The 22,604-nt window shown below is 39.5% G+C and overlaps 1 long non-coding RNA gene across 1 annotated transcript; it reads left to right on the top strand.

The window, feature by feature from the left end:
- The first annotated feature begins 8,277 nt into the window (after nucleotides 1-8,277).
- LOC118241069 lies at nucleotides 8,278-18,754 on the top strand. Its single transcript, XR_004775829.1, has 2 exons — nucleotides 8,278-8,765; nucleotides 18,023-18,754. It is a non-coding gene; the product is annotated as an uncharacterized LOC118241069 (long non-coding RNA).
- The last annotated feature ends 3,850 nt before the right edge of the window (nucleotides 18,755-22,604 follow it).

Genomic DNA, 22,604 nt, shown 5'->3' with positions numbered 1-22,604 from the left:
ATAACCTTCTGGTCCTGTAACTAAACTGGTATGTGAAAAGGTCCCCTGCTTGCTTGGCATGAATATGCTAAATATATTCAAATTATTCTGAAATACAATTGTAGTACTTAAGCCTTGTGTTATCTTAGAGGTGAAAAATGACGCGCTACCACCTTTAACAGCAAGGAAAAGCCCCTAAATTATATTTTTCAACTTGAAATTTGATGACATAAAGTTCCTAAAGTGACCCAACATTAGTCAAAGTAAAAAATATTGCCTTTGTTCATACAGTATTTCTATGAAACCTGTACCACCACGATACAAAGATTGTCTCAGTGTGTTTCTTAGGGTGTTTTTTTGTTGGTTTGTTTGTTTTTTATCATTTCCTTGGCCAGTATTTTGGGCTACCCCCCCCCCCCCCCCTTTTTTTTTCCTTTTCATTAGTAATGTTACACAGTTCATTGTTTGTGCACATATAAAAAGGTGATGAGGTGCCACAGCCACCCAACCTCCCTCCCCTCCACCCCCGTCTTCTACAGCACCCTCCTACTCATCCATCTCTCCCATCTCAGCCATCTTGTGATGGGTGTTTGTTAAATTCTATGTATATTTTTCACCTGTGAAAGTGAGCTTTCAGTGTATCGTAAAATAAATGAGGTCAGGTTTCCTCGAATTATTTTGAACTATTTTTGGGGTTTGTTGTGAATATTTCTAAATTGGAATGATCTGTAAGGAGGTTAAATCAATTATTTATTGATATTTGGGTTCTGTCCTTCAAACTGAGCAGTATAACTTTTTTGTTTGCAATTGTGAGTGATATTAATAAAAAGGATTTGAGGTGACTTGGTGCTGACAATGAAGAGAAATCATTAAGCAGAGCTATAATGGAACAGAAAGGAATGACAAGACCTGAAATCTCTGATCACTTGTGCATGACCTTCTACCAAAACTGCTGGATAGGGTTATTTTTGTTTCGGCATTTAATAATCACAAGACACACACACACTCACACACACACACACACACACACACACACACACACACACACACACACACACACACAGAGAGAGAGAGAGAGAGAGTGCAGGTAGAAGCTATAAAGGTACTGCAGAAGAGAATACCCACAGTTCTCTCTTTGTTTTTTCAGATATGGTTTTTTCAGAAGGAACAAAAGAACGATTAAGAGAATAAGAAAATGAGAAAAAATACAAGCTAGAGCATGGTGCATCATCTTCCAATGAAAGAAAGTCCCCCAAGATAAAACACACATTTCCTTTCCAAGAACAACAACATAGCATGATCCTTGTCACCTTATGGCAGTCAGGGCAGAATGGCAGCACCGAATATTATAAGGATGATCCCAGGGTCCACGCCATATGCAGTTGCCCATGCCCAGGACATCACCTCAACATTCTACGCGCTCATCACATAATTTTGGAGGGTTTCTATAAATATGGAGACTACAGGAAAAGGATGGATGAGACTGACCTGCAGGCTTTCATAGGGTTGCTAATATTACCAGGTGTGTATGTGTCCAGATGCAATGATACATCTAGTCTCTGGGAGGCACTGAGTGGAAGGGCAATTTTCCATGCCACAATGTCATTAAAATTCTTTCTCACATTCTCAAGAATGCTATGATTTGATAACCACAAGTGAAGATCTGTATGGTCTATAAGAAGTGGGTGGAGCATCTGCCCTACAACTACAATGCTGGGCATGTAGTAACAGTGGATGAGTAACTGGTTGCTTTCATAGGTAAATTTTTATTTTCATGTAATGTCATATTCATTGTTAATTTTATTATGCAATGCTGTAATATCATTGATGAATATACACTGCCTGGCCCCCCAAAAAAAGGTTGCACACTCTAATATTTCAATGGACTGCATTTAGCTTTGATTACAGCACGCATTCGCTGTGGCAACGTTTCCCCAAGCTTCTGCAATGTCACAACATTTATTTCTGTCCAGAGTTGCATTAATTTTTCCCCAAGATCTTGTATTGCTGATGGGAGATTTGGACCACTACGCAAAGTCTTCTCTAGCACATCCCAAAGATTCTCAATGGTGTTCAGGTCTGGACTCTGTGGTGGCCAATCCATGTGTAAAAATGATGTCTCATGCTCCCTGAGCCACTCTTTCACAATTTGAGCCCAATGAATCCTGGCATTGTCATCTTGGAATATGTCCGAGCCATCAGGGAAGGAAAAAATCCATTGCTGGAATAACCTGGTCATTCAGTATATTCAGGTAGTCAGCTGACCTCATTCTTTGGGCACATAACGTTGCTGAACCTAGACCTGACCAACTGCAGCAACCCCAGATCATAGCACTGTCCCCACAAGCGTGTACGGTAGGCACTAGGCATGATGGGTGCATCACTTCAGCCGCCTCTCTTCTTAGCCTGATGCACCCATCACTCTGGAACAGGGAAAATCTGGACTCATCAGACCACATGACCTTCTTCCATTGCTCCAGAGTCCAATCTTTATGCTCTCTAGGAAATTGAAGTCGTTTTTGCTGGTTAGCCTCACTGACAAATGGTTTTCTTAAGGCTACACAACTGTTTAGTCCCAATCCCTTGAGTTCCCTTCCCTTTCTGGGTGTGGAAATGCTCTCACTTTCACTATTAAACATATCCCTGAGTTCTACTGTTTTCCTACGATTTGATTTCACCACATGTTTAAGTGATCACCGATCATGATCATTCAAGATTTTTTTCCGACCACATTCCTTCCTTGAAGATGATGTTTCCCCACTGTCCTTCCTCTTTTTAATAATTCATTGGACAGTTCTTAACCTAATTTTAGTAGTTTCAGCGATCTCCTTAGATGTTTTCTCTACTTGATGCATGGCAATAATTTGACCCTTCTGAAACAGATTGACCTTTTTTGTGTGTGACCTTTTTTTTGGCCAGGCAGTGTATGTTCATATTTTTATTTGGATCAATTTTATCATTTTATTTGTTTTGATTGTTGTTGTTTAGAAACCTTTTGGGTGGGGGCAATGGTTTAAAAACTGGAAAAGGACTATTATTTGTTTTATTAAAAACGCTTAATTTAAAAAAAAAAAAAAAACTACAGTAATGTAACTAACATCTGCACTCATTGGTTGATATATGTTATTAATTGTTTATTTATCATCTTGTTTATTTCTGTGTGCACTAATTTCTTTATTCATTTATGCAGCTATATGTACAATGACTTCATGATGCAGAGTTGATTTTTATTCTTCACGTAGTTTGAAAAGTGGCATAATTTTACACCTCTTCATTCATTTCATTGCTGCTTTTTATTGCCAAGTAATTTGTATATTTTGAATAATGCATGGTTCTTAGTAATTGTTTCTGTTTAATTTAAGTGTTAATTTATAATAATTTATTAATTAAAAACTTGAGGACGAATTTAATGAACTTCATGGAGACATGATTTATAATTAGATATTACAGATATTCATCTTAAGCAATTTGTTTATTACAGTTTGGCTTGTTAATGTCAAAAGTAATTAAGATTTTAATGAATGTAACAGAAATAACGGTTTTCAGAGAGAGAGTGTGGCAAAGGTCAGAAACTTTGGTAGGGGTTCAAATCTGGCAGAAATGTGTGTCTGTCTGGCTTTAGAAACCAGGTGGAAACGGACATGCTGTTGATCAGAGGTCACTTAGTTCCATAAAATGGTCAGGGATTTGCGTCATACCCATTCACAGAGAAGTGAATGGAGGGTCTCGCTCTTATTGTCTCTCTCTTTCCCCTTCCCTCCACATCGCCTTCTCTATTGATGCAATCATCTTTGGGTGAATGAGCCTGATGTTTTCAAGACAAAAGCAAAGTGGGAGATGGACAGGTTGGGTTAAAATGTTCTGAAGTGTTGAGAGATCCCAAGAGAACTGGTGAATGTTGAAAGAGGTTGATGTAAGGATTTCTGGTAAGTGTGTGTGTGTGTGTGTGTGTGTGTGTGTGTGTGTGTGTGTGTGTGTGTGTGTGTGTGTGTGCGTGTGTGCGTGTGTGTGTGTGTGTGTGTGTGTGTGCGTGTGCGAGTCTGTGCATGTGTGAGTGTGGGTGTGTGTGTGTGTGTGTGTGCGCATCTTCTCTTATTTTTATTGCAGTTACACCAACAAGTGTCTCTTCATTACAATTTTTCATCAGGCCTTCAAGAAAATGTCAAAGCACACACATACACACACACACACACAAACACAAACACACAAATACACACTGGCCAATTCAGTTTGCTAATCTCAATGAATCAGCAACATGAGGCAGGCTGCAGGGAACAAAATGTACTGTTTGGTTAATTTAGTCTGCTCTAATTAGTCTTATTTGTGACTTACTGTTGCACTGGTCACTTTTTTTCAGGGGTTGCATAATGGCTGACTGACACGCCATCCAAAAATAATTAAATAAATAGCACGAAGGATAAAGCCAAAGGAGAAAGGCCATAGGGGGTGGAGAGAGGTGGCTGAGCGGAGGTGAAATGGCAAAACTGAGCAGGGAGCCACAGGGAAGGAAGGAAGATGTAGCACTGGTGACTGGATCCATCGGGATTGCCATGGTAACAGCATAGCGCAAGCTTACACCTGAGGAGCAGGGAATCATCTAAATAGCCACGGTGTAAACTTATTTTGTGCTGCTGTTTTCCACAAATTTCCACAATTTACACAACCTACTTTCCACAATGCACAGAAGAGCAAACCAAACCTACATAGATTCTTGGTGATCATAAAGTCCCATTGAGTCTCATATTGGAGCTTTCATCTATATTTTTCTATGGCTATGATTAGTTTAATTTGATGTAGCTTGTTTATTGAGTTATCCAGGCTAATATAATCTTAGAGATCTAATATGTTGTTGTTTATTGACCTTCTGGACAAATTTTACATGCATTTGCCCACCTCCCAGTGATATCACTGCTGACAGAGTCACATGCTCTACCCCAGCCTATTCCGTTATGATTTAATCCTCGATTGCACTACAGTCTTTGCTTTTTTTTGTCTCTCTTTCTCTCTTAGGATTTGCAGGAGTCAAAGGTTTGGGAACAGAATGTGAACAATTCTTCATTGTGCATGGTGTAAAGGCCGGTTTGGGGAGAGACAGAGAAAAACACGCTGCCCACACACTACACTAGCTTTCACCAGCGATGTTCAACAGGAGTTCCTTGTTGCAAAATCTGATATTCTTGTTTGAAGTGCTATTCATAACGCAGACTAATGACTTTTTCATTATCTGTCATTGCATTTCTGAAACACACCAAAAACATATGTTGGAGTGGACCTTTTAATTACATATTTGTTATTTAGGATGTGCATATGGTGTGATGTTGGTCATATGTTTCAATTCTGAGACTGTGGTTATATCATGTTGACGTGATTAGTTTAGGCCATCTTTTTCAGAAATAGTGATACATTTTTGATATGACCCTTAAATTATAAGAGGGTCTCTTTCAGTATGCTTTTCACTGTTCCTTAGTTTTCCTAGAATATCTGGATAAATTGATTTGTGTAAGAGCTGTGTGTCCCAACCCAGCATTAATCACCTTATTGTGAATGATTAGCTTTCCCGAGTGGCTCTATCTGTGACTCACCCTAGTTAGATAAGACAGGTGTTCACCAACTCATTAAATAGCCTGATACATGATTCACAACAAAATTCCCTCATGGACCCTGAGACTGACAGTCCTGTGGGGTATGCAGAGTCATACAGAGAACGAAGATCCCTGAACTAAACCTAAGCCCCTGAATCATTCAATAGCAGGTCAATAGCAGGTACAAACCTTGCTCTGGTGATATATGTCAGTGTTCAATAGGCCATCAATCCAGAACTTATCACACACACAGAACTTATCACACACTGTCACTTGTCTTCTCTCTTATGCACTCTAATACATTATATTCAAATTCACACAGAGATCATTTACATTTACATTTACAGCATTTAGCAGAGATCACTTTGAAGGGAGTAGAGTGTAGTTGTATAAGAAGAAGAATGTATTCTAATAATTAAACTCTGATAGTTATTTCTTGTCATTGTTTTACAAATGCTGCATGCATTTCATATATCTCTACTAATGTTTGAATCTATAGAGTCAACATTATATACTACACAGTGTTCCAAAGCAGTACCAATGATTTGGTGTACTAGACAGTCATTAAGCATTCATCACGAAAGTAGTCCTGACATGATTTATTAACCCATTATTTTGGCTATCCTCTAATACCACGTGATTTCACCACTGAGTGCAAAATGCCGGTCAGTGTGCTTCTGCTATACTCATTTCCACAATGTAAATACAAGTCTACTGCAGCTGTTTCTCTGTGTGTGTGTGTGTGTGTGTGTGTGTGTGTGTGTGTGTGTGTGTGTGTGTGTGTGTGTGTGTGTGAGTGTGTGTGTGAGTGTGTGTGTGTGTGTGTGTGTGTGTGTGTGTGTGTGTGTGTTAGTGTTACATAAGTTTAGTCCTCCTACAGCATGTTTTACAGCAGTGAGTGATGCACCTCTTGCAGAGATGCCATGTGGTGCTCTCTGATTCATGCTGCCTACTGAGGAGCCCAGATTAATGTCAGCTCACCCTGCCACAGCATTTCTGAAGGGGACATTTTATATGTAAGGGCAGCATTTATACTGTAGACTGTACTTCTCTGGCTCCAGGCAAGCCTGATTTGAAATTTACATTTTGCATTTTGAACAAAAGCTGGTATTGTTTCAGCTATCACCAATTTTGATTGTAATTTGGATTGTTGAGTTATTGCCAAAAGAGAAGCTGTTGCAACTTTCTAAAGAAGGATCTGTTTCAGAAACTGTTTGTTGATTTCATCATCATGCCTGACAGGTTAGTTCTAGGCTAGTTCTACCCCAGGAAGCATCGCTAAATTCAATAGTCTCTCAAAAAGCTTTTACAAAACCAAACAAAATGGTCACTACTAAAGTTTAAAGAGTACTGAGAGTATTGTGCTTTCTATTGTGGTTCATAGAGTTTCCACAAATTCCCAACAGTTTACTCAGTACACACTAAATAGAAATAAAGATAGAGACTCTGGAATTAATTGAAGTGAATACCTGGTCCAATATTTATTTGTGAGCTCAAAGTTGCATAGAAATGAGACATAGTCCAGAGTATGTCTAACAGTCTCAGGTGGGCATGACTTTTATACATTTTCTTCAAGGACATTTACATAACCACTTTTTTTTTTCATAATACATTTCCAGGTTTCCACCATTATGTTCAAATCATACATTATTTAACATATGCAAATTGATATTCAATACTTACATCATGATAATATTGCTTGTTCCCGTGCTAGGCCAAGATGTTTCGGTCTTAGACGAAGGCCTTTGACTGAGGCCTCCAGAGGCCTAACACAGAGGCCCTCTGAGGCCTCACACTGAAGCCTACAGAGGCCTTTTTCTACATGAAGCCAGTTTATTTTAAACCATCTTTTCTTTTGCTTATAGTATAATTTATTACCCCACTATTGCCCAACCCAACTGCTTAAAATAAAATCTAATGTTATCATAGATGTTTTAATACTATACGTGACATTACTTTTCTACATTTCACGGTGGTCTTCAATTCAGTTTTACTGCACAGAACATTTTGCAGTAAACTTTGTTCCAAAGCAGCATTTCACTCCCCAATGAGCAAGCTGGTGGAAGCAGTGGCAGAAAGAAATAAAGATGAGGCAAAACTCCAAATGCAACTTCTCCTATAGATGGCAGAATAATAAGAGATGAAATAAAGCATTTGGATTTGCTTTCTTTCTCTCGTATGATAAATGAGTAATTGTTGCATACCTGCATGCCATAACAGTATATCAGTGGAATTATTTGCTAAGAGTTTGTGCTTCATCATGTTACTTTTATTTATCCTCAGTTCAGTAAACAGATTATTCAAATTATTTTAACATTGTGTGGCAGGGATTGGTTATTGCGGAATTAGAATTTTCTATTTGTATTACAGTTTTGGCAACATAGATTCTAGGCAGTTATGTAATTTCTGTTGTAATCACTTTCAGAATTACTACTGCAACTTCAAAGTTTTTCATCATTGCTTATATTACATTAATTTTAGACTAATCTTGCCCGTGTTCTTTTAATCCTGAATTAATATTAGATCCCAACCATGAGAGATACTATACATTTATTTCCACAGTTTGGTAGCTGGCACAAGACTCTTTTTGTTGTAACGGGGAAGGCGTGATGTGCGAAGACACTTGCGAAGTGCCTTGGATGTTATGAAGGACGGAATTAACAGAGCAAGGCATAATGTGAACAACAAACAGGACAGGATAAATGAATAATAAATTTATTAACAAACAGACCGGCACAGAACAGACAGGTTAACATAAGAAAACAGGCTAAAAGGTGCGCACGGGAACTGGAAAAAAGGGGCGTACACTTAGGTAAGACTATCGGAGAATAATGATGATAAATATAACTAGAACTAAAAGAGAATACACAGAACCGGGACTTATTATTGACCAACAAAAACAGAGAGACAGTACAACAGCGAACAGCTGACAACGATGGTAACTAAACAGGGAGTGCGGGGAGAAAGTACAGAGGAACGAGTGGCGAGATCAAACGGGAATATCCTAAAGACATACGAGATCTAACCAGAACCACATATGTGCGAGGACAAGCGAGATCAAACCAGAAACTATGACCGACCAACAAGAGACGCAGAAACAAGGTTTAAATACAACCACCATTAGTGAAAAACTCGGAACAGCTGGAGACAACGGGGCGGAAACCCGGAAGTGACTCGGTGTATAAGGAAACAGGGAACGGTCAGGTCAGCGGGTGTGATGTTTGTTTTAGTTTATATAGAAACTGGTTTAACCAAGCTTTTAATCCTGCTGAATCTTTATATTTTTTTCCATTGGTTTCTTTCATCTTTAAAGGTAGTCCAGGGTCATAGAGCCAACACGGAGATTACAGGAATACATGATGAAAACAAAAGTACACGTAGGCAAACAACAGAAACTAGGAAATAACACACGGGCTATTTAACAAACGCAGGCTTCGAAAAGCAGACAGGCTTTCTAACATATTCAAAGGTCCAAACACATAAATGCAACCATTCAAATAAACAATAAACCGCCAAAATACAGGGAACAGGGTTTAAGTACATGAACTTAATGCCAGAAACGAGAGGCGGAGAAAACGAAACTATGGCATGGAACTAAAATATATAAGGGAAAACATGGAAGCTGGGAGGGACTAATCGTGACAGATGCTTTTTGTAATTAACTGCTTCCTTAAAAGTAGAAGGTTGTTCACATTTTTATTCATTGTCTTTGAGGTTCCCTAAAATATCCAAAACAAATTCAGACACCAGACATAATAGAGATTTTCTAAGAAGTACCCTCCTTCTGTGGAATTTTGTGAACATAAAAATATAATTTAGGGGTGTGTGTGTGTCAGAGAGAGAGAGAGCTCTTTTTTCTTGGCAGTGTTGGAGAGGTTTTCGGTTACGGGAATGTCTGTTAGGCTCTGGTTTCAAAGACTGACCTTGCCACTGGCCTACTTTTTCCATGTATAATTCAGAACTAACCTGCCTACACACAGCTTTTAACACTACAACCACATGCCTGTTTTCACTACACAAGAAAATCACTAATATTAAAATGAACAGTAAAAACTGTAAAGCTATATAAGCACTCTAGACAGAAAAAAACAGAGTTTTGAGTTTTGATTTGATTACTACAAGCTCTGAGGTGCTGAGGTAATGCATTCCAGAGTTTGGGAGCAGTGTCTCTGAAGGTGTTATCTCCAAGTGATTAGAGTTCTGCATGATGGATGACAATAAGGTGTGAGGTCTATGTGAATGGACTGGTGCACAAAGGACTAAAATATCTGATGGGCAAATCCATGAAGTGATTAGCATGTTGAACTGGATATTTCTTGTAAGTGGAAGCTGGTGAAATGGTTTACAGAAAGGAGAGGTGTGGGTATGAGATACCCTGGTATGAGAAAGTCCTCAGGCAGTGGAGTTTTGTGTATATTGAAGTTTGTTTAGAGATTTGCTGAAGAGACCTGAAAGGACTGAGAGAAGCACAGAACCAAGGAGCATTACAAAGATAAGCAAAAATAAGTAATGTGTGACTGAAAATAAATTGTGGGATCAAAAATGATCAAGTAGTGGTGGGAGTTACTGTAAAGTCATCCAGGTCAATACAGAGGTCACCAGCTTTATCCAGAGTAGCCCTAGACCCTATCAGCATGATCTCTTGTTTTGTCAGTGTTTAATTAAAAAAAATGTTATGACATGCAGTGTTTAATCTCCTGTAAATGTTTAGTAAATTATGGGTGGAAAAGGGCCAGTGGGGTGAGTACTGAGGCAGATTTGTGAACTGTTAACATTCAGATGAGAATTTCTTGAGTAACTGTGGGCCAAAATTATTACAAGGTCATAATAAGGATACAGTAAATAATTAGTCATTTCACTAGTTGCATTCTTACTGGTTACTGAAAGGTACACACACTGACCAGATGTTCCCAAAGATAGATGTAGCATTTATTGTTTTTTTCTTTCTTTGTGTAACAGGGCAACAAAGAAACAAACTTGTGTAACCTTCATAAAAGTACTGTACCTTCAGGCCAGTATATATCAATTCCAGCACATTATAGTATCATTCCACCAAGCCCTGCTGACAGGGGTCAGAGGTTTTCCCCACAGTGGAGTATCGAAGTCTACAGTGTAGCATGGGTTACAGTTGTTGCATAAGAGGTCATCCCTCAGAAATGGGAAACCCAGACAGGAAAGGTGTCTTTCCTCATCTATCCGGTGCAAGAGGAATCAAATAGTACCTGTGATGTGGCACTGAGCTCTAAACCTCCAAATGACCTACGGTAAAGCCCAAAGGTGGTCTCAGCTTGCTACCCCACATACAGAGGACTAGATACTGGCTAATTAAAGACAGAAATTCACCCTTTAACTGTGATGCACTTCTTACTAATTGAATACAAACACATAGTTATTAAATACATTGTTTGCCTGCACACAACCTGCATAAGATTGCTATAATTTGAGAATGGAGGTTTTGTAATGGACTTACTGCCTCTAAAATGATATGGATAAGGAGAGCCTATAACTCACCAGTGGCATGGTGATCCTATCCCCACAAAGGCAGACACTGGACCCTTTTGACACTGAGCTGGAGACCTCCCCTGCTTCAACTTTTAAGTCAGTGATCTAGAAATTATTGGGATCCCCCTCAAAGATCACCCTTTCACCACTCCAGATACAGATGAGTTCATGGAAGATACAACCTCCTCCCAACACCCATGGCAAGATAAATGAAAAATGAAAGACATGATGAAAGTAGTGAAATGACGTTGGTCTGTTCATAATTTAGGAGATGCATGGCCGAGAAACTATTATTTTGAAGGTCCATCATGCCAGTGATGGATAAGATAACATGGTGTGTACAGGAGGGGAATTTTACATTTCCTGGAGCCTAGTGACAGATTTGCTGAATGAGACTTCCAATATGGAGAGGCTGTTGAAAGCTCTGAACCCAACTCCTATGACTAGATGTAAGGAAGAGTGGGGTTTATCATTAATATGATGAGCCATGGCCTAAGTTTAGGTTTCAAGATAATCTCAGGCTAGTTTTTCCTCTTTCTGCTCCTAGGACGACCCGTAAATCTAGATACCCATGTTCAATCCATAAATCTCAATCCACTTCCTGAGGCCAATGCTTAGTTCAGGCATATGATCTGTGTTCAAAAGTCTTGATCCACTAGCAACTTTTTATTTAATAATTTATGAAAAACTAATATAAAATGTTACTTTGCTAACATTTTATTATTCAATAATGCAGTGTTTGAAAATATAAGAAATGCTTGAATGAAATATATATTTGAATATTCTGTTTGCACAGAATTACCTTATTATACATTTCTGTTTTCAGAAATATATGCCAAGCAAATCTAAATTAATTCTGTATCTGCCTTGATGTTAAGATTGTACCAAACCAGACCTACTCTAGTTCATACTGTGTGTGTGTGTGTGGAGGGGAGACTGTGGTAGGGGTGGGGGATTGCAGGGAGTAATCAGATCCCTAATGTCAAGGACATCAGAAATTAACGGCAGATGAATGACTAACAGCAGGACAGTGGGAAAGAGAGCGTAGTATAAGCATACATCTACAGACCTGTATGTCCTTTCACATGCTCAAAAGGACTCACAGAGAAACATGCACTGTGACTTAAGAAAATATGAAAGGAGAGACGGCCAGACTGTTTACGTGTCATTTGAATGCTACCTCTGGTTCTGTTCCCCAGTTTCTATTTTCCTGTTAATCCCTTCCATAAGATTACCATTCCAAATAGATAATTGCAACACCAGACACATTCTTGTTCAGTTGTTCATATTCTCCACAGTGTACACTTATTACATGGGTCTTTGGTGAATCCTGGGATTGACAATACACTAACCCAGACCTGTTTCAAAGAATCCCTAGATATAATCTAATCTTTGCTTGTCCATACAGCTTCCCTGAACAACTTTCATTACAAACAGCACTGGATACTATTTAGTGAGAGCAAGCTTTTCATGTTTTAAGGATTGCCTGGCTTTTATATCCATTGTATGTGACCTGGTGGGGCATGCCCTGGTTTGTTCATATGAACTGAAGAAAGTCTCATATGCCGTGCAGAAAGTCATCAAATTAGTGCCAGGTGTTTCAATGCTGATATGAATGGTACTGACTATTTGACAAACATTAATTAAGTACATAACAGACATTGAAGCATAGCCTTGTATGGCCCTTTGTGTCACACAAATAAACTTATCATGCTAATGATGGCAAAGCAAACAGCAAAAGCAGGTGAGAGATCAAGAGAGAAGGAAAGAGAAAGAAAAAAAGAGGTTGTTTGTATCCTTTGGTTACTTAGGCATGGATTGGCCATGTTCCTCTCCTGGGATTTGATGAGTCATCCCACTTTTTCTGTCTGTGTAGCCTCCTGGAGGTCTGTGTTCTCATACCTTTTTGTCGGAGGTTCACCATGCTTATATTTAAATTGTGCTTCTGCTTTGGCATTGTCATGGCCTTTACTTGCCCAGAACCACTCAGGAAGTGTCAGTCCACCTCCTGCTCAAAGCAAATCCTTTCCATTCATGGGCTCCCTCGGTTTCCATTTTACTGTGCATTACAGTGACGCTTCTGAAACTGGATACTACAATCAGCTCTTTGATTTTGCACATTGTTTTTAAATGATTAAATGCACTGTGTTATGCAAACCCCTCTGGCATCTTGTGGAGTACACTGCGTTCAAACTTGTAATAGGAACACCTGAGAAAAGGCATTTTTTGCTTTTTGCAAACTTGGGATAAATGATGTTTATTAAGATGAAATTAAAATGTAATTTTATAAAGAGGGGGTTACCTCAGAAATGATGTAGTCCAACTGTAAAAATGATTGTAATATGTTTTATCACTTGCTAAGCATTTAAACTTAGTGAGCCTAAATGCAGACCCATTTGCCACATGATGGTATTGATAATATTGCCTGGACAAGTACTGTAGCAGTGCAATCAATGCTTCCACTGAGGAGAGGAGTGTGTTTCAATCAGATAACCAGTGTCACTCACCACACTCACTGTGCTCTATTCCACACTGGGAAATGACACCAATTCCGAGGCACTGACAGAGCTCCTGATAGGTGTTATTGCCAAGACTAGTCAAACTGCAACATGAGGGATGAGTCTAAGCCACAGTAGAATAGGCAGAATAGTCCATACACTGTTGGAAAAGATCCCAGTAGTATAAAAGGTGCCAGTGGTATAAAAGGTCTGCCAAAATAAATGACTTTGGTGACCTGATTGTGACAGTGAGCACCAGACATCTCTAAATCTTCTGTATTTGGCACTAACTGAGTTACTCAGTTGTGCAAGAACTGGTGTGCTCTTTCTCCACCAGCACAGAGTACACTGCAGAACAAACTTCTTCTTAGACTCATAGCTCAGTCAATAAAGTGCCTCAGATGATTTATGGTGTTGCTCTATTCTAGCTAAAACCATGGCTGTAGAAGGTTGGGTAATGGATTAGTATGAAAACATATCATACTGTAAACCATTTCTTCATGCTTCCCGACAGTCAGTCTCTTTTCTTTTCTATGTCCATGCTTTGTCTCTTTTCTCCCTCAGTGTCTTCTCTCTACCTACCATTGTTCTTTTCCTCTGTCTTATACAGCCACTCTTGTTTCTGGCATATTTCATTAGCTGCTTTCTGGTTTTATTTCCATCCCATTGGCCTTCCTCTGTTAGGTAGCCTTTTCCTTCTACTTTTGCCAAGTCATAGGTTCACTGTTTTATGGGCAGCCAGGATGCCCAATGCTGCCATGGGGGTGACAGAAGGGCATTTATAATTAGCATCACTCCGTGATGATTTCATAGAGTGAGAATTGAGGATATCTTTTCCAAATCAGCAGTTACCCTTCTGTGTGTGTGGGGGGGGGGGGGGGGTGCGTGGTGGTGCTGGGGGGGAGGGATTCCTAGGTAGTTGCCATGTTGTGACAGCATTAATCTCCCTGTCAGTCTCTGACTGAGGAAGTCTTAGTCACATTAGTTTCCTAAGATACTCTTCAGTTTCTGTTATAAAGACCTAAATTTAAAGCATGTGTTTATTGTACTTTTACCCAAAGCAATAATTCCTTTTGAAATAGCAAATGATGCTACCATGCTAATTTTAAAAAATATTAATAATATTGGGGCTTTTTTTTATCATGTAATAATGACTCCTAACAATCAGAACAAAAATGTCTGATGAGAGCAAGTCCTTTGTAGGGAACATGAGAACAAAGTAAATGTGGGTGCTTTTATCTGTATAGCATGTGCCTGATGGGTACTGAAAAGCTAGCTTTGTGGTGCTGTGTAGGGGTGTTTGGGTCTTTATTGTGTACTGTTGGGAATAAGTGTGTGTGTGTGTGTGTGTGTGTGTGTGTGTGTGTGTGTGTGTGTGTGTGTGTGTGTGTGTGTGTGTGTGTGTGTGTGTGTGTGTGTATATATGTGTATGCATGCATCCAGGGCTAGAAGCAGCAGGAGTCTGTATTTTTCCGCTTTGTTCATTGCAGCTGGCACTGACACAGCATTGGGTTTCAGGTGTGACCTGGCTGCTGGGGACCAGCCAGTCAGTACATTAGTGCTCTCTCTCTGCCAGTCAGCAGCCAATCAAAATGCCTAGCACCCCCTTTCAACCAATCAGCAGTACTACAGCCTGGGCTCATATTGCATTGACACCCTCTTAGTCTCCCTCACCATCAGTCCTCTGACATGTCTTCACACTTTAAGAGAGTGAAAGAGAGAAATGGAGAAGGGGGAGGGGGGAAGGAGGAATAGAGTTACATATGGATTTTCACTTATGTCAAATAAAATAAAATAGAAAATAAATTGTGAAATAAGTAGTCATATGAATAAATGTAAAACAACAATATATAAACATGAGAAATTGTGAAAAAGTCAATTATGAAATACAATTATTTTTATTTCATTTGATATTCATTCACTTTTCATTCAATTTCAATTCAATTAGTGAAGTTTACATCTTGAAATGGCCTTTATTAAACACTGCTTTTATATTAATAATGGAAAATATGATGGTTTGTTTACTTGTGAATTAAGATTAACGGGACAAACCTCTTCACCCACTAACTAATTATCAGTCAGTCTGGCAATGCAAGGCAAGGCAAAGCAAGTTTATTTTTGTAATACTTTTCATACATGATGGCAATTTAAATAATAAAGCTCATCACATCCTAAGAGTTTTCACCTCAGGAAAGTTTTTGAATAAAAAAAAAAAAAGAAAAGAAAATGTTGCATAAAACAATTAATTTAAATAAAATATATAGTTGGTTTAAACAGAAAACTACTGAAACAATGAAATATTAAAATGAATTAAATGAGGAAAATTACATTAAAAGAAAAAATGAATGTTTAAAAACAAAGTTAATTTAAAGGAACAAATAAAATATATATGTATATAAAAGTTAAATAAAAATACAAACCATTTCTTTTAATAGCATACACATCCTACTACACACAAATATAAAATAAGATTTAATAAAATATATAAAATGCATAAAATCAAAGCTGGAGGATACAACACTGAATCTTGGGCCTAACTGAAGCTAGATTAGGCCCCCATGATGAGAACACAGAACGCCATGGATGCTCACGTCCAATAGGCCTTAGCTTGGGGCTTCATCTGACTATCTATATCTTCAGCAGCAGCCATTTTTTTTCTATGTCAGTAAGAAGGATGATGGTCTCTATCTGTGCATATATTATTGGGGCGTGAATATTATCAGTAAGAAATAATCTTATCCCTTGCCATTGGTCCTGGTAGCTCTTGAAGAACTTCACTAAGATAGATTTCAGAAGTGCTTACAATCTTGGAAAGCAATGGAAAACCATTTGTCACAACCGCAACATCCAGACATTATGAATATTTGGTTATACCATTCGGCCTCTGTAATGCCTTGTCCATCTTCCAGGCCCTCAACAATAATGATGATATGTTAGGTAGATATGTTAGGTAGAGTCATGATAGCTTACACTGATGTCATTTTGGTTTATTCTCCAAATTTAGTAACTCCTTAAACACATTTGTTAGATCCTCACTAGGCTACTAGAGAATCAGTTATACATTATTGGAAATAAATGTAAGTTTTACCTACAGAAGACAGTATTCCTCAATTATATTATTTGTTCTGACAATGTCACAGTAGAATGTCAAGATAGAAGCAATAATTAATTGGCTCATCCTTAGCTCTGTCAAGGAACTTCAGCAGTTATTTAGCCTTGCCAAATTCTACCAGCTGTTTATCATAGGCTATATCAGCATACTTAACTGCTCTTCTTAAAAGGAGCCCCCAAGAAACTGCTGGAGCCTCAAGGCTGAGGCCACCTTCGACTCACTTAAGAGAGAATTCACTTCTGCTCCCAGACTCAAAAACCCTGAATCAGAGCCTTTTATGGTAGAGGTAGACAGCTCCAGTATAGGCATCAGAGCTGTTTTGGCCCAACATGTGGGAAATCCCTGTCAGGCCTAATGGTCCCTTTTTTTATTTTATTTTTTTTATTTATTTATTTTTTTTTAAACGTGTTTTAGTTTTCCATAACATTTTGACACCTGGTACATTCAAAACTAAGGCTGATTCAGTGTCTTTTGCATTCAGGAGTAAGGAGACTTCCCATCATAATCCTGAGAACATCCTGTTTCCCAAATGACTTCTCAAATGCCTATGGGAAATAGATGAGGAAATAGACCATGAGCTGGAGGGCATTTCTATTCCCCCACAATGCCCATCTGACAATTAGTACATCCCATTTTCATGCAGAGATTGCGTGGTTACATGGGCTCATTCCTTGTAAGCCTCAGGTCACCCAACAGCTCTTGGCCAGAATATACTGTTGGGAGAACATGTTGGCTGATGTGCACAGATTTGTGGCTTCCTACACATCCTGTTCCCAAAGTAAAACTTGCAAGGCCCTACCAGCTGGCAAGCTAGTTCCTCTCCCCATTCCATCTTGCTGTCCTTGTCACTGCCAGGCAAGTTCTTATCTAATTAGGCAAGTTCATGAGGTTTTTCTGTTATGATAACCAGTCTGATTGGCATCAATTTCTCTGTTGGGCCAAGATAGCTCAAAAGTCCCTCACTAGCTCTACCACAGGCTTTTCGAGTGTACTCTAGCCTACCTGCTCCCTAGGATGCCATGGACTTCAGACTACCTCAGACATCCTGGTTGTGAATGACTGGATGCAGCAAAGTGAGAAGGACTGGGAGAACATGCATCAACATATCAAACGAGTCCTTCAACAACCTAAGATGACTGCCGCCAATAGAAGAACCCCACCTACTAGTCAGGAGACCAGATCTGGTTATCAAGCAGGGATTTCAGTTTGCTGCGAGGTGCAGGAAGCTACAAGCCAAGCACATCAGTCTTATCAAGATTAAGAAAAAGTTAATGTGGTCACTTACCAACTGGACTTGCCTGCTCAGTATCATTTGTCTAATGCTTTCCATATTTCTCTTTTCAATCCAGTAGTCCCATGTCCATTGGATGAGGCCTTGCCCTGATGTGGTGCCACCCCATGATGATCAAGCTGCTGGACTCCAGAAGAAGGGCTGGTCAGTTACAATACCCAGGATGTCTCCTAGTGGACTGACCCTTGTCCCAGGGGTCATTCAAGGCGATGCCTCAGTAACCCTCCCATAGACCCTCCTAGTGGCCGTTCTGATGGTCATTTTTGTTTGGTCTCACCTGTCCAACATAATAACAGCTCTGATGATCGCTCCTGAGCTAAGGTGAGAGCAACAGGTGGTTGTCATGACAGCCCCCTTCATCCCTGGGGCCTGACATCAACCCATCTTCCACTTTGACCTTCATTTCCCAGCATACTCCTGCCTCGTCAGTGACTCCATTGATCCACCAACTGCAGCTCTCGTCTCTGCTCCACAGCCTCTGATTATTGATTGTTTTCACCTGTTCTCAATTCCACTTACCTTTATAGTCTGTTTCCCTGTTCTCGTAAGTATTGCCATGTCTATTGGGTGCATACCAAGTGTTACTTCCTGGTTTTTCTTACCTGTTTCCTGATCATCGTTTTTGCTCTGGTTTGGTTGCTTGTATGGATTGCTTCTTTTGTTTTCTGGATTTGTACTGTTAACTCATTTTCTCTTTGCCTGCCTTGTTCATGCCCTGGTTATCAATCCACACCTGATTACCAACCATGGCTGTGTATTACCCCTCTCCCAATAAACCTTTTGTATTCAATCTTATCTGCAAGAGTATCTGTTGCATTACAAACACATCACTGCTTTTGAGCTGTGTCTGCTCCCCCTGGAATATACCTAGAGTATATGTATATGTATGTCTTACAGCTCTCTGCACCTCTCCCTCCGACTCCTTTGCTTGTCTTCCTGCTGACATCTCTCACTCCTGTTTAGCAAGGAAACTGAGCCCAGGCATGTGTATGTGTGAGTGAGAGAGAGATTCAAAATTTTAACAAAGGACTTCTGTCCCAAATGTCCTGTAATTTTGCATTGAATATCTGTACACAGAGAGGGCTGCAGCTCAGTCTACTAGGGACAAAGGGAAAGAAATGAAAGCTGTCTGTCCACCTGCAGATGCACGTGCACATCACCTCACCTGGTGCACTGCAGAAAATTGCATGTTAATGTCATGCGGACATCTGCACTACTTAAACAAAAAGGTACACAATCAACACACTGACTGACCTGAACATGAAGATATGCATGCTTCTGGTTAAATCAACACAATCACTGCAATATCACCCAAGTGACACACATACACACCTTATATATATATATAATCACATAGGGACATTTTCCCATACACTTACTAAGCCTAAGTCAGGACTAAAGATCACCATTGGCACTGTTATTTAGTCAAAGCATACCACACACACACACACACACAAAACCACAAAGCAAACATACACAACCACAGCTGACCATCAGTAATCTGTGAATCTGTGAATACCTCTATGGATCACCTCCAAAACATATAGCTTCTACATAGACAGTTTTCATAACTGATATAAACAAAACACATTTCTCACTACAGTACAACATTTCGAACACATACACACATTGCATTCAGTGACATGACCATCAATGAGAGGAACGGAAAAAAAAAAAAAAGCCAAAAGCATGCATGTCTCGATACACTTCACATACACACATCACATCACGCATATTAAAGACCCTATAAACATGCATAACACACAGCAGGTAAAGACAACACAGGATAACTAAAAACCACTCCCTTTAATAGCACACACACACACACACACACACACACATAGGCATAAATATCTTATAAAAGCTTGATGATTCCAGTCTGATATACATGTCATTAATCCCTATCACTCCTCTCTCTGCACGATCCACATTACCCCCTGCACGATCCACATTATCCCCTTTCATAAGTGTCAGGCTTGGCCTTAGCACCGGGCTCATACTGGGTTACTAGGATGCTGCTGCTTCTGACATCTCCGTTTCATTGCAGTGTTGGATCATGGTGTACTGGAGCAGCGACTGAATTAAGAAGCCTTGCGTGCTACATTGTCAGCACCTCATAGAACTGGCACTGTAAAGTGTTGCTTAAAAGTCTGACCAAGGCACTGAAGTCATTGATGAGGCCAAGGGCAACATGTACCCCCTTTTTTAGGTTCAAATGGCCACTGTGCAGCCTGTTTCATATTGCATTGGGAATTTTTACTCTGGTTGAGACCCTTTGTTTTCTCCTCCTTGTTTTATGTGGTTGCATTCTCATTCTTAGTCACTTCACACTAATCTGTCCTCCAGCAGTGAAAACAGCTACCCATGCAGGACTAAATATGTGCAACAGTAAAGAACAGTAAAGGGGAAATCCCACTGAATAATCATACCCAATAGCTTCATTAGCCAACTTCAAATGAAAAAAAAAAAAACAGTCCACACAATACATTTTTAAAATGGTTAAATTGTATCAGTTCTACTGTATGCTTATGGCATGTTGTGATTTAAGAGAACATATTTAAAAGGGAAATAAACTATGTACACATTCCCAGGCAGCTACTTTAGATCTTTTAGACTCAATGTTCAATGTAGACAGTACACTTCTGGCTGGGATCAATGGAACACACACATATTCTCGCTCACTCATTCTCTCTCACTCTCACACATACACACACACACACACACACACACACACACACACACATTGCTTGTTTTTTAGATATCAAGTTCTTAAGCTCTTGAGCATGTGGAGTGATAAATAGTTTGCAGCCTGCCAGTGAGATTCTGACTGTATTCCATGCTCACCATTTTTGTTACTATGAAGCCTGTGTTCTATTTTGTGTTCTAGGAAATTTTACAGGAAACATAACTTCATCTATGATTTATTGTAATAAACTATACTATACGTAGTTTGGTCTTATTAAATATTGCAGACATGGTGGGTGACGTTCTGTGATATATTGTATATTGCAGCATAGGTTGTTTAACCACTAAAATTGTAAATAAGGTCTCAAAATGGACTCTCTCTCTCTCTCTCTCTCTCTCTCTCTCTCTCTCTCTCTATATATATATATATATATATATATATATATATATATATATATATATATATATATATATATATATATTCAAAGGTGAGTAACTGTAGTAAGAGATGTACAGATATTCAATGCAAAATAACAGGATGTTTTGGACAGAGGTCCTTTGTTACAATTTTGAATATCTCTCTCTGTGTGTGTGTGTGTGTCTCTCTCTCTCTCTCTCTCTCTCTCTCTCTCTCTCTCTCTCTCTCTCTCTCTCAGCCCCCCTTTATAAGGTGTTTTCTCAGGAATCAGGACCAGAGATATTTAGCAAGATTTCACTCTACTAAACTCCACAAGTGTTTAATGTGTTCCTCTGTAAGCAAAAGGGTTGGTGATTTCTTTTGCAAATATATTCAGAGCCATGGTTCTGTGGGGTGACTCCAAACTAGCCTATTCAAACACTGTCAGATGTAACACATCCACATGATCAACTCATTATGGGACCCTGATAAATGACTTTCATTCGAGGACTTAACTTGGGAGACCTCAGTACTGTTCTGTTGTTATTATGTATTGTACTATCCTCATGCTATCATAACGCTATTGATGTGAAAACTGTTTGAAAGGGTTCCAAATACTGGAAACAGAGTGCCAAAGGGAGTGCATGGGTATGTGCGGGGGTGTGTGGTCATACATGCCTTGCATGAGAGAAGATGTAAAAGAGAAAAAAGTATTGACAAGGCCCTTCTTTGTACTGTTTACTGTTCCATGACATGCTTTCAGGCCCACTCTTGCACCAATACACACACACTCTCTCAGGCGAGATGAATACACTTTGAATTCCTTAGGCAGTCTCCCTGTGTTTATTGTGTGGCGTATGTGTGTGTGTGTATGAGTGTAAAACAATGGGCCTTAGAAAGCAATGTCCTCAGACTGGACTGAGCTCTGTGCACTATGTTCTTGGAAAGTGAGGTATGGAGAGGAGAGCTGGCTGACTGGCAGCACACTGAATGTAGCAAGTGAATAGAATAAAATAGCTCTCACATGCTGCTAAAATACTCCAAAAAGGAGCTAAAAAGGATTTCGTAACCATTGACCCATTTTTGACCCATCTCTATTTTGTTTATTGCTTAATGGGTTGAAAAGTGTGTGTGTGTGTGTGTGTGTGTGTGTGTGTGTGTGTGTGTGTGTGTGTGTGCGTGTGCGTGTGCGTGTGCGTGTGCGTGTGTGTGTCTTGTGATTTATAAATGGCGAAACAAAAATGACCCTATCCAGCAGTTTTGGTAGAAGGTCATGCATAAATGATCAACCTCAAAGGCTTCAGAAAAATCACACGTGAGGAGTGTGGTTGACATGCCTTTGTCTGCGCGGGAGCTGGTCAGCACACATACACATCGGCCTGATCGGCCACATCGGCCACTGCTGTTTAGCATTGAGCACTGACCTTAACACAGGCAACCTTATTAGTGGGTCTCATCCACTGTGCATGATAAGCAGGATAGAGCCTTTAAGAGAGCAGCTTAATTGGATGAAACTCTCCATCCTACAGTATGTGCCAAGTCACAGCGACATTGACCT

The sequence above is a fragment of the Electrophorus electricus genome, chromosome 3 (assembly GCF_013358815.1).
Source record: "Electrophorus electricus isolate fEleEle1 chromosome 3, fEleEle1.pri, whole genome shotgun sequence".
NCBI classification, from domain to species: domain Eukaryota; kingdom Metazoa; phylum Chordata; class Actinopteri; order Gymnotiformes; family Gymnotidae; genus Electrophorus; species Electrophorus electricus.
Note: the sequence above shows the minus strand (reverse complement) of the source record. Positions and strands in the feature narration are given on the sequence as shown.